Source organism: Mizuhopecten yessoensis, unplaced genomic scaffold (genome assembly GCF_002113885.1).
Source record: "Mizuhopecten yessoensis strain PY_sf001 unplaced genomic scaffold, ASM211388v2 scaffold11011, whole genome shotgun sequence".
Lineage (NCBI taxonomy): Eukaryota > Metazoa > Mollusca > Bivalvia > Pectinida > Pectinidae > Mizuhopecten > Mizuhopecten yessoensis.
In genome coordinates this window covers 291,455-303,941 of record NW_018408834.1, presented here as the reverse complement: position 1 = coordinate 303,941, position 12,487 = coordinate 291,455, and the positions used below count along the sequence as shown (strand labels likewise).

The 12,487-nt window shown below is 37.9% G+C and overlaps 1 protein-coding gene across 1 annotated transcript in view; it reads right to left on the bottom strand.

Moving 5' to 3' along the window:
• LOC110464580 overlaps window positions 1–12,487 on the bottom strand; it is a 26,726-nt gene extending 14,239 nt beyond the window's left edge. The window contains exon 1 of the mRNA XM_021519859.1: window positions 12,415–12,487. The gene's annotated coding sequence lies outside the window, so the exon portion shown is untranslated. The remainder of the gene's footprint in view (window positions 1–12,414) is intronic.

The window sequence follows — 12,487 nt, the reverse complement described above, 5'->3', positions numbered from 1 at the left end:
GATTGTTAGAGTAGACTTGATGTTACATGTTGTATGGTATTGTACAGCACTAATATTTTAACCCTTGATTGTTAGAGTAGACTTGATGTAACACGCTGTATGGTATTGTACAGCACTAACATTTCAACCGTTGAAGGTTACAGTAGACTTGATGTAACACGCTGTATGGTATTGTACAGCACTAACAGTTCAACCCTTGAATGTTAGAGTAGACGTTCTGTAACACGCTGTATGGTATTGTACAGCATTAACATTTTAATCCTTGAATGTTAGAGTAGACTTTCTGTAACACGCTGTATGGTGTTGTACAGCACTAACATTTCAACCCTTGAATGTTAGAGTAGACTTGATGTAACACGCTGTATGGTATTGTGCAGCACTAACGTTTCAATCCTTGAATGTTAGAATAGACTTGATGTGACACGCTGTATGGTATTGTACAGCACTAACATTTCAACCCGTGAAGGTTACAGTAGACTTGATGTAACACGCTGTATGGTATTGTACAGCACTAACATTGTAACCCTTGAACGTTAGAGTGGACTTGATATAACACGCTGTATGGTATTGTACAGCACTAACAGTTCAACCCTTGAAGGTTAGAGTAGACTTGATGTAACCCGCTGTATGGTATTGTGTAGCACTAACATTTCAACCCGTGAAGGTTACAGTAAACGTGCTGTGTCACGCTGTATGCTATTGTACAGCACTAACATTTCAACCCTTGGATGTTAGAGTAGACTTTTTGTAACACGCTGTATGGTATTGTACAGCACTAACATTTCAACCCTTGAAGGTTAGAGTAGACTTGATGTAACCCGCTGTATGGTATTGTGCAGCACTAACATTTCAACCCGTGAAGGTTACAGTAGACTTGATGTAACACGCTGTATGGTATTGTGCAGCACTAACATTTCAACCCGTGAAGGGTACAGTAGACGTGCTGTGTCACGCTGTATGGTATTGTACAGAACTAACATTTCAACCCGTGAAGGTTGCAGTAGACGTGCTGTGTCACGCTGTATGGTATTGTACAGCACTAACATTTCAATCCTTGAATGTTAGAATAGACTTGATGTAACACGCTGTATGGTATTGTACAGCACTAACATTTTAATCCTTAACTGTTAGAGTAGACGTTCTGTAACACGCTGTATGGTATTATACAGCACTAACATTTCAACCCTTGGATGTTAGAGTAGACTTGATGTTACACGCTGTATGGTATTGTACAGCACTAACATTGCAACCCTTGAATGTTAGAGTAGACTTGATGTGACACGCTGTGTGGTATTGTACAGCACTAACATTTTAATCCTTAGATGTTAGAGTAGACGTTCTGTAACACGCTGTATGGTATTATACAGCACTAACATTTCAACCCTTGGATGTTAGAGTAGACTTTCTGTAACCCGCTGTATGGTATTGTACAGCACTAACATTTCAACCCGCGAAGGTTACAGTAGACGTGCTGTGTCACGCTGTATGGGATTGTACAGCACTAACATTTCAACCCTTGAAGGTTAGAGTAGACTTGATGTAACACGTTGTATGGTATTGTGCAGCACTAACATTTCAACCCGTGAAGGTTACAGTAGACGTGCTGTGTCCCGCTGTATGGTATTGTACAGCACTAACATTTCAGCCCGTGAAGGTTACAGTAGACGTGCTGTGTCACGCTGTTTGGTATTGTACAGCACTAACATTTCAACCCTTGGATGTGAGAGTAGACTTGATGTTACACGCTGTATGGTATTGTACAGCACTAACATTGCAACCCTTGAATGTTAGAGTAGACTTGATGTGACACGCTGTGTGGTATTGTACAGCACTAACATTTTAATCCTTAACTGTTAGAGTAGACGTTCTGTAACACGCTGTATGGTATCGTACAGCACTAACATTTCAACCCTTGAATGTTAGAGTAGACTTGATGTAACACGCTGTGTGGTATTGTACAGCACTAACATTTTAATCCTTAACTGTTAGAGTAGACGTTCTGTAACACGCTGTATGGTATTGTACAGCACTAACATTTTAATCCTTAAATGTTAGAGTAGACGTTCTGTAACACGCTGTATGGTATTGTACAGCACCAACATTTCAACCCTTGAATGTTAGAGTAGACTTGATGTTACACGCTGTATGGTATTGTACAGCACTAATATTTTAACCCTTGATTGTTAAAGTAGACTTGATGTAACACGCTGTATGGTATGGTACAGCAATAACATTTCAACCGTTGAAGGTTAGAGTAGACTTGATGTAACACGCTGTATGGTATTGTACAGCACTATAACATTTCAACCCGTGAAGGTTACAGTAGACTTGATGTGTCACGCTGTATGGTATTGTACAGCACTTACATTTCAACCCTTGGATGTTAGAGTAGACTTTCTGTAACACGCTGTATGGTATTGTACAGCACTAACATTGTAACCCTTGAACGTTAGAGTGGACTTGATGTAACACGCTGTATGGTATTGTACAGCACTAACATTTCAACCCGTGAAGGTTACAGCAGACGTGCTGTGTCACGCTGTATGTTATTGTACATCACTAACATTTCAACCCTTGGATGTTAGAGTAGACTTGATGTAACACGCTGTATGGTATTGTACAGCACTAACATTGTAACCCTTGAACGTTAGTGTGGACTTGATGTAACACGCTGTATGGTATTGTACAGCACTAACATATCAACCCGTGAAGGTTACAGTAGACTTGATGTAACACGCTGTATGGAATTGTACAGCACTAACATTTCAACCCTTGGATGTTGGAGTAGACTTGATGTTACACGCTGTATGGTATTGGACAGCACTAACATTTCAACCCTTGGATGTTAGAATAGACTTGATGTTACACGCTGTATGGTATTGTAGTCAAATGTAGCTGCTGGCCCTATGTAAATCGTTGTAGTAGACTTGATGTTACACGCTGTATGGTATTGGACAGCACTAACATTTCAACCCTTGGATGTTAGAATAGACTTGATGTTACACGCTGTATGGTATTGTACAACACTAACATTTCAACCCTTGGATGTTAGAGTAGACTTGATGTAACACGTTGTATGGTATTGTACAGCACTAACATTTCAACCCGTGAAGGTTACAGTAGACGTGCTTTGTCCCGCTGTATGGTATTGTACAGCACTAACATTTCAACCCTTGGATGTTAGAGTAGACTTGATGTAACACGTTGTATGGTATTGTACAGCACTAACATTTCAACCCGTGAAGGTTACAGCAGACGTGCTGTGTCACGCTATATGTTATTGTACATCACTAACATTTCAACCCTTGGATGTTAGAGTATACTTGATGTAACACGCTGTATGGTATTGTACAGCACTAACATTTCACCCCTTGGATGTTAGAGTAGACTTGATGTTACACGCTGTATGGTATTGTAGTCAAATGTAGCTGCTGGCCCTATGTAAATCGTTGTATTCGATCTCCTGCTATGGGGATAATGAAGAAACCTAAACTGTTCTCTTTCTTCCCAATACAACGCTTGATATATATATATATGTCTTTCCTTCCTACCCCCATTTTTTTGGTGATGTCTTCATAGGTATATGTCCTTAAATGACAGAAGCTGTTACGAGGACATGACACACCCCCTCCCGTCAGTATAACGAAATCTATCCAAACCATCCGATAATGTTTTTATATCAACTCTTACTTATGTTCTGTTTGAGTTTATTTGGAACACTAGAACTAATCAAATACAGTGGTATGCTATTAAATTCTTAATGAAAAGACGACGCTGATATAAGGTTAGTGCACTACATTGAGTAAACAAACGTCATTTATTGATTCCCTTGCGCTGAGCTAGGTCAACGGACTTCTCCAAAATAAACAAAAACAAATAGATTACTTAGTCTTTTGTCAATACTTAGTAACATCCTAATTTTCGTGATGATTATTTGCAGATATCTTTGAATAGCTTAAATGGAAAACAATCAGAACATATCGAACGTAAAACAGACAAAACGTTAATAAAAGTGTGCACACATATGTGTTGGTACAAGGACACTGTTTATTAAAGATATAGATATTACAAATAGATATAATGAGCTATGTTTATTTTTAGTTTACATGAATGTACTCGTTGTCTAGAATGATTTATTAAAGATATAGATATAACGAATAGATATAATGAGCGATGTTTATTTTTAGTTTACATGAATGTTCTCATTGTCTAGAATGAACTTATTGTTTCAATTAAAAGTAAATATTGTTTGTATGAAGCGTCACGATTGCTGTAAAACGTTTTTCAAGGTTTTCGTATGACAATCATCTATTTGACAAATGATGCAAATACATAAAAAAAAAATTCCACACTTTAAACTAGAAAAGATAACAATGAATTCTATATGAAATGTTATAGAATTGATCAACAATAAATCCCTTTTAATACAAAGGGTGTGTCTCCAATAGCAATTTTTGTGCTTTTTGTAACAAAGAAGAATAAAATATGTGCATTTATTACACGAACGCAAGGAAGTGAAATAGATATATTTACAAAAAAATAAATCGTTTTTAGGTGCATTACTCCCGTAAACATTGAACATGCCACATTTATCCTAGAACTGCCATGCTAACAGAACGAGGCAAAAAGCGTGACAATGAATAAGTATCAATTATTTGGAAAATATGTTAACAGTTCTATGTGCAAAAAGAAAACGCCAATAGCAATGTTCTTATTTCAATATCAAGCATAACTACACAGGACAACATGTTATTGTTTATACTTAAAGTGATATATTTATGTAGATATACGTTATACTTGATTAATGGATTGGGCTAACATATCATGTCGATAAACCCGTTTGAAATGGGAAGATTTCTTAACTTGATTTTTAGACGAAATTCTTAGTAGATTTTGCTGATCCTCATATTTCGTATTATATTTCCGTGTCTATTTATGTCAGATTTTCTCTCTATTCTACGTCCTGAAAAGACCCTATCTATTAAATTAGATAAAACCAATCCCCTCCTTTCTATATATACCTAGATAGTGGTATTATACATTTGCAATCAGAAAAGTTATACCGATTTATTTAATTGAACATTTGTACGCATATTTTAGTTAACATTTGTACGCACATTTTATTGAACTGTAGTACACACATTTTTGTGAACTGTAATACACACATTTTTGTGAACTGTAGTACACACATTTTTGTGAACTGTAGTATACACATTTTTGTGAACTGTAGCACACGCATTTTTGTGAACTGTAGCACACACATTTTTGTGAACTGTAGCACACACATTTTTGTTAACTGTAGCACACACATTTTTGTGAACTGTAGCACACACATTTTTGTGAACTGCAGCACACACAATTTTAGTGAACTGAAGAACACATATTTTAGTTAACGGTAGTAAGCTTATTTTAGTGAACAGTAGTACACACATTTAAGTGAACTGTACACACATGTTAAAGCAACAACATTTATGTGTGACATGTAAGCATGAATTTTATTTTTTGTCGTCGTTGTTTCTGTGTGCTTAACTCGAGAGAACTTTATGCAGCTATGACTTGTTTTATGTATCAGTGTACAAGTGTAAGACGACACAACACACATACACACACACACTTTGTCGACTACACCTTTGAAAATGTAGTCATAGATATATACAACACGCCAAAAATGACTTACAATGCATTATAGAGCCGTGTCGCCCTTCTATGACTTTGGTAGAGCAAAGGGGCCTCAATGGTCTAAACTACAGTAGATACAGAATGGTGCATGAAACCCCTCCAATATATACAATTCAGATAAATACTGTAACAATTGGTGACATTGACTTCCGGTTAGCGCCTGATAAGGCTTGCTCCCGTAGGCTCCTGACAAATTTTGTGTATTTCACGAATATACTTATTTACCAACACTGAAGTTTGCCATATTATCCTTTGAATAGTTCGAGATCATTCTAGTCTATAATTAGAGCTTTTAAAATTGGAACTTTGTCGTCATTTTTGGCTTTAATTTCGTATATCAGAGGACATAACTTTAACCGCTGGGCGAGTTGTCTACAAACGCACACTCGTCCAGGTGTTATTCTGAATCGCACACTCGTCCAGGTGTTATTCTGAATTTCTAGTCAGTTTATATAACATACCTTTTTTTAGTTAAGTATTTTTGTATTTATTTAACATTTCTTTCACATTTGACTTACATTTCACGCTTTTGCAGTTATACAAGAACCGTAATAATAATTTTGTGGTCAATTATTTTCTGGGCTTGGATAGACGCCATCTTTGTTTTACCGTCAATTTTTGCCCTATATATCTGACCCATCTCGGTATCCTCTCTTAGCTTTTGTTCATTCTTGCTAATATCATTTAAATTGTTTGAGATCATTCTCGTCTATAATTAGAGTTTTTGAATTTGTAACTTTGACTTAATTTTTGGATTTTAATTTTCGTGTATCAAAGGACAGAATTTTAACNATCTGGGCTTGGATTTTTGCCCCACATATCTAAACCATCTCGGTATCCTCTCACGGCTTTTGTTCATTCTTGCTTATATAAATGCGATCATCTGCCCGTGAAACATTATTGTTTTTCTTCTGGAAAGTTAATATATAAATACAATTTTAAATACAAATTTTGTGAATCGTCATACTTTTGATTTGTAAGAGACATATCGTCACAAATGTGTCAACTTTTGGTAGATATCTTCTTTGACATTTTGTACTATTGTACTGCTATTTTGTGTTTGTTCTTGTTTCTCTTATGTTGTAAATACTAGAAGTTGTACATTCATAAATGTTTAAATATAGAAGATCTGTTCTCCTGGCACTTAGACCAGTGAGTCATAATATTACATGACATCTTTTAGAGGATTTTAAGGCATCAAATTCGGAGAAAAACTTGCGCACTAGACGTGGGACACGGGTAGGAAAGGGTGCTGTTAGGCGAATACCAAGTGTTATCGGTGTTAAATCAAACGGAACCAGTGGTTTAACCCACTTGGGTCTGAATACTGATAACCTCATCCATTTGGTCACTACAAATGGTCTGTCTGTCTCGCACTCTTTCTTTGGGGGCCCTAACTGCGCTTACAGAAGTATCGGGCATCGACACTATTGTGCATTCTCGTTACAATACTTCCACACGGATTCCGACATCATCAGTATCGTTCGAGAATGTACATGTCATCAAGCCAACAACAGCTGGCCACTGTAAGTCAGTTATTCCTCTTAATGTAGTGTCCGTAAACTGTCGTTGAGTGAAGAATAAGTCATTGTCTATCGGGGATTTTGTAACATCTCAGGACATTGACATTCTTGCATTGACAGAAACCTGGTTAGGTTCAGATATCGATGACCAGGTCCTAGCTGAGCTAATACCAACAGGCTATGAATTCCACCACAATGCTGGACTCGGCAAACGTGGTGGTTGGATGGCTGTTCTGTTTAAGAAAGGCCTGAGTGTGAGACATCTCTCTTCCAGCCATGATGATGTATACACACACTTTGAGCACATGACTTGTTCTGTCATTGCTGGTGATAAACGATTTAGATTGTGTTTCATTTACAGGCCTCCACCATCTAAACAGAATGCTTTCCGAAATACAGTGTTTTTTTATGAATGGTCTACCTTTTTAGACCACCAAGTTGTTGAACCACAAGAGATTATTATCACGGGTGATCTAAATTTCCACTTAGACGATCTATCTAATGTTGATGCTCGCCAGTTCTCTGGTCTACTAGATTCCAGGAGTCTGATTCAGCATGTGACAGAAGCTACACACACCCATGGCCACACACTGGATGTGGTCATAACGAGGGAAGATAACTCAGTCATTCATGGAGCTATTTCAGTCATTGATCCATGTCTAAGTGATGTAAAGGGGAACCAATCTGGTGATCATCTTGCTGTCCACACAACACTGAATTGTAGTAAGCCAGCTCGTGCAAGGAAAGAAGTGAGCTTCCGGAAATTCCGCGAAATTTCAATACCAGATTTCAACAATGACATTCAGTCTTGTTCCGCCCTTCAATCTACTGAAGGCAAGGTTGATGATCTTGTTGAAGCATACACATTTGGTATAGAAGCCCTTATAGAGAAACACGCACCTCTGCAAACTAAGGTGATAACTGTGAGACCAAATGCCCCGTGGTATAATGAAAATCTCCGCGTGGAACAGCAGAAACGTAGACAAGCAGAGAGACAGTGGCGACGGACCAAATTAACCGTTCACAAACTGATTTATAGAGAGCAATGTCGGCTAGTTGGTTCACTGCTCTTTCAGTCAAAGAAGGCTTACAATTCGGAAAAAATCGAAGGATGTGGCAAGGATAAAAGACAACTTTTTAGACTCACCAAAAACCTAATGCGACAGAAAGGTGAAATTATCCTACCAAGCTGTAATTCTGAAAAAGACTAAGCAAGCAAGTTCAGTGACTACTTTCTGAATAAAATCAGCTAAATCAGGAAAAATATTACCGAAGTGAACACCTCTGCTGACATTGACATCTCTGTCATGACTGCTGACATTGCATTTGATGGGGAACCATTGACAAAGCTCTCACCAACAACCCAGGACGAGTTGCGCAACATTATCATGACCTCACAATCGAAGTCCTGTGCGCTTGACCACTGCCTACAGACCTATTAAAGCAATGTCTTGAAGCACTGCTTCCTTTGATTACCGCAATCACGAATAAATCATTGGTTGAATAAAAAATTCCATTATGTTTCAAGAATGCACATGTCAGACCATTGTTAAAAAAGCCTGGAATGGACAAGGAGGAGTTGAAAAACTATCGCCCAGTTTCAAATCTGCCTTTTCTGTCTAAGATCTTGGAGAAGGTTGTGTCCCGGCATTTAGAGGCTCATCTCCATGCAAACAGTCTCCATGACAACATGCAATCGGCCTACCGCAAGGGACACTCTACTGAGACGGCCCTCCTACGTGTACTTAGTGATATAGCTTCTGCATTGGATAACAAGTGCAGAGCGGTGCTTGTCATGCTGGACTTGTCAGCTGCATTTGACGTCATCGACCATGGCATACTTTATAAACGTCTGGAATACTCTTATGGAGTGACTGATACCGCACTATGCTGGATACAGTCATACCTGAGTGAACGACGACAGTGTGTTGCCATCGGATCTGCCACCTCACATGACATGTTAGGACCCCGAAAATATTGTATGTACTCCAAACCGATTGGAGAGATTTGTCGTCGCCATAGCCTTCTCTATCATTGCTATGCTGATGACACACAAATTTACATGGTCCTAAAACCACAGGACAGTTGGAATACAGTCTCAGAAAGTCTGGAAGCTTGTCTGACAGATATCAGTATCTGGATGAACGCCAACATGCTTAAACTTAATCAGGAAAAGACGGAACTAATCGTCTTTTCCCCAAAGTGTCAGCAAACAATGGCTCTCCAGCTTAAGGTTGGTGCCAGAACTATTGAGACTGTTCCAGCTGTTAAAAACCTAGGGGGATACTTTGACAGTTCTCTGAACATGGAGAAACAAGTGAACGCTATTGCCAAATCCTGTTACTACCAGATCAGGAACATCGGCTGTCTTCGGCAGTTTCTAACTGCATATGCATGCAAGATTTTGGTACATTCACTTGTTACCTCTCGGTTGGATTATGGTAACGCCCTGCTCCGTGGTATATCTGACAAACTAACTAGTCGTCTGCAGAGGGTTCAGAACACTGCAGCGCGGCTAGTTACTCGTACTCGAAAGAGAGAGCACATCACACCTGCGCTTTATTCGTTGCACTGGTTACCTGTAAGATACAGGTCGCAGTACAAAATTCTGGTATACACAAACAAGGCACTGAATGGAACAGCTCCTCAGTACCTACAGGAACTTGTTACCCTGTATCAGCCGTCAAGATCACTGCGGTCGGAGTCAGAATCTTTGTTGTGTGTCCCAAAATCTCGTACTGTGACCTACGGAAACAGATGCTTTGGGAGGGTTTCGGCTACGTTGTGGAATAGCTTACCATCTGCTATTAGGAAGTCGAATACCCTGGCCAAGTTCAAGAGGGACATAAAAACTCACCTCTTCACGTCTGCATTTTAGAATCTTTGCAAAGACGTAATGTAAATACCACCCTTTTATTTGTTCAATTATGTGCACATTGCTTGTTAAATGTATGAAAGTGATTGCAAGCCTTTGTTGTTTGTTTTCACAATTATAACCATTACTATTATCCATATGTTGTAAAGCGCCTTAGAGTAATTTTACAAATTATATAGGGCGCTACATAAATGCTGTATATTATTATTATTATTGTTAACATTCACAAACCAGCACAATAACTGTTGACTCTTTACCATTAAATATCCTAATACACACAAATAGCCCTAGATGTTCTTAACACCACAAAACAAATACCGCATCCCTCGAATCCCTTACACACATCCACTCATACAAGAACTGTTGAGTCTATAAAACCCTGATACAACCAGTAGCCCTCGGCCCTTTAACATTCACAAACGGATTTACAACTCAGTTGGTTGTATTTGGTTGTAGTGGTACATATTCAACACTGTCTATCAGGCGGAACGTATCATAGACTCGGGGACTATGCATGGAAGATTGGCTTTGAGAGCCGTTGGTGTTGTACGTCGTGTCGCTACCACAGGGAATACGTTGTAGTATGTTACTCTGTGTGGGTAGAATGATAACGATACATTTCTATTGTGTCTGATATGTGTTTGGTGATTGTTCGCGGTTCTAAAGTCTGTTGGGAGTAGAAAGGTAGTATAATATTCTTGTTTTGAAGTATGTGAATCACCAATGAGGTAGATTTAGTTAATCATGTAGGTCACTGAGGTTCGCTGCATTGTTTGTGTATCGGTCTATTTATTCCAGGTAATTGATTTAGTTCGTGTTGTATGGGCCCCATACTATGTTCAGGTGGTGTTGAGTTACGTTTGGGAAAACCCAGTAATCTGTTGGTACTGGGAGTGACGAAGTGTTTGTCCCATTTTTGCCATTTGCCATTGTTCTGTTGTGCGAAATCTATCATTTCTTAATGTTGTCTAAGAAGAGATTGAATTTTAGTCTGTAGTCATGTTGTATTTTTTAAGTTAACCAAAACAGAAAAAAAAATCATCACACCACGTGTTTCCCATTTCCTAGCTGTATCTATACATCCTATTGAAGTTTTAGTTTCTTTCACCTCTTTAACTGTAGTTCTGAATATGACGCGATTATCTGCTGTGTTAAGTACTATTTTCTATGTATTATAAGAGGTTATCGATTTAAGCAAAAAGAAAATGAATACTTAACAATTCCTAGGTGGAATATTACTTGTATTGTGTAAAAACGGAGTTCAACAAGTCGTACTGTCTTGATTAGCCAATGGTGTTTAAATATTTTTATTTTTAATATGTGTATGTTCTTATGAATAAAAACCGTCAATTAATAACGTTTGTTTGTCTGCTTGGTGTTTTGTTTTATATTATTGTTGTCTTAAAGGAGTTCACGTTTGAATAAAGTAAGCTATTGTCCAAAAGATCTGAAAGCAAATTTTACAGTCGCAAAGGTTTTTAGGCTGATATGTATTCCAAGCATCTTCGTGATTGGGCATTTTCTTTGTCAAATATTACCACCTATTTGAGGTATGCATTGCGGGTTTGTTTTTGATACTTCTTCTATTTGTTGCAATAATGATTTGTAAATAAGTTACAATCAACACAGCTAGACTGTACCAGGATAACTTCCAGGCTTCATGGATTAAAACAAATTTTAAAGTTGAAATTAAATGTGTATAAATTCATCTCGCAGTGACCCAGTACAATCACGGACTGCAACACACATGAAAAGATCATGATAAAGCAATGGTAAAGGGGAAACAAATTTGAATACCTGGCATATTTACAAAAATACTATTGTAAGGTTAAATAAGTAGCCTCAACGCAAAATAGGAAGTATGATATGAATTTCAGACTTCCGTGTTCTAAGAATGCAATCTCAGAATTATCTTTATTCCAATAGAACTCAGGGTAGGAACATGCTACTATCTGAAGTGAGAACGGTAAGAAGATAGACCGCTTCCAAACCAGATGTTAAGATTTGTTTTATTAATTACCAGTTCTTGAATAAACAATTAAAATAATATAAAACTGACTAGTTCAAGATATTCACGAATTGAATAACAGACAACTTGATAGTACATTATGAATCTATACATTCAATCATGGCACCATACTTTCAATAATCCATGGAACATATTTAGGTACAAACTGAAGAGCTAGGTTCAGAAGTATATGTTCTGGGAGAGATGTTATGTTCACTTCGAGCAACTATATACTATAATAGGTATTAATATTAAATGAATTTTATTAATCTAATGCATAACATTTAAAATTCGATTTGAATTTTATCGTTATGAGATTGATTACTCACCAATCCGTGTGACGGACCGTCCGGCGACGCCGATTCCCAACAGTGCGAGAGAAACCGCCCACAGCCATAACTC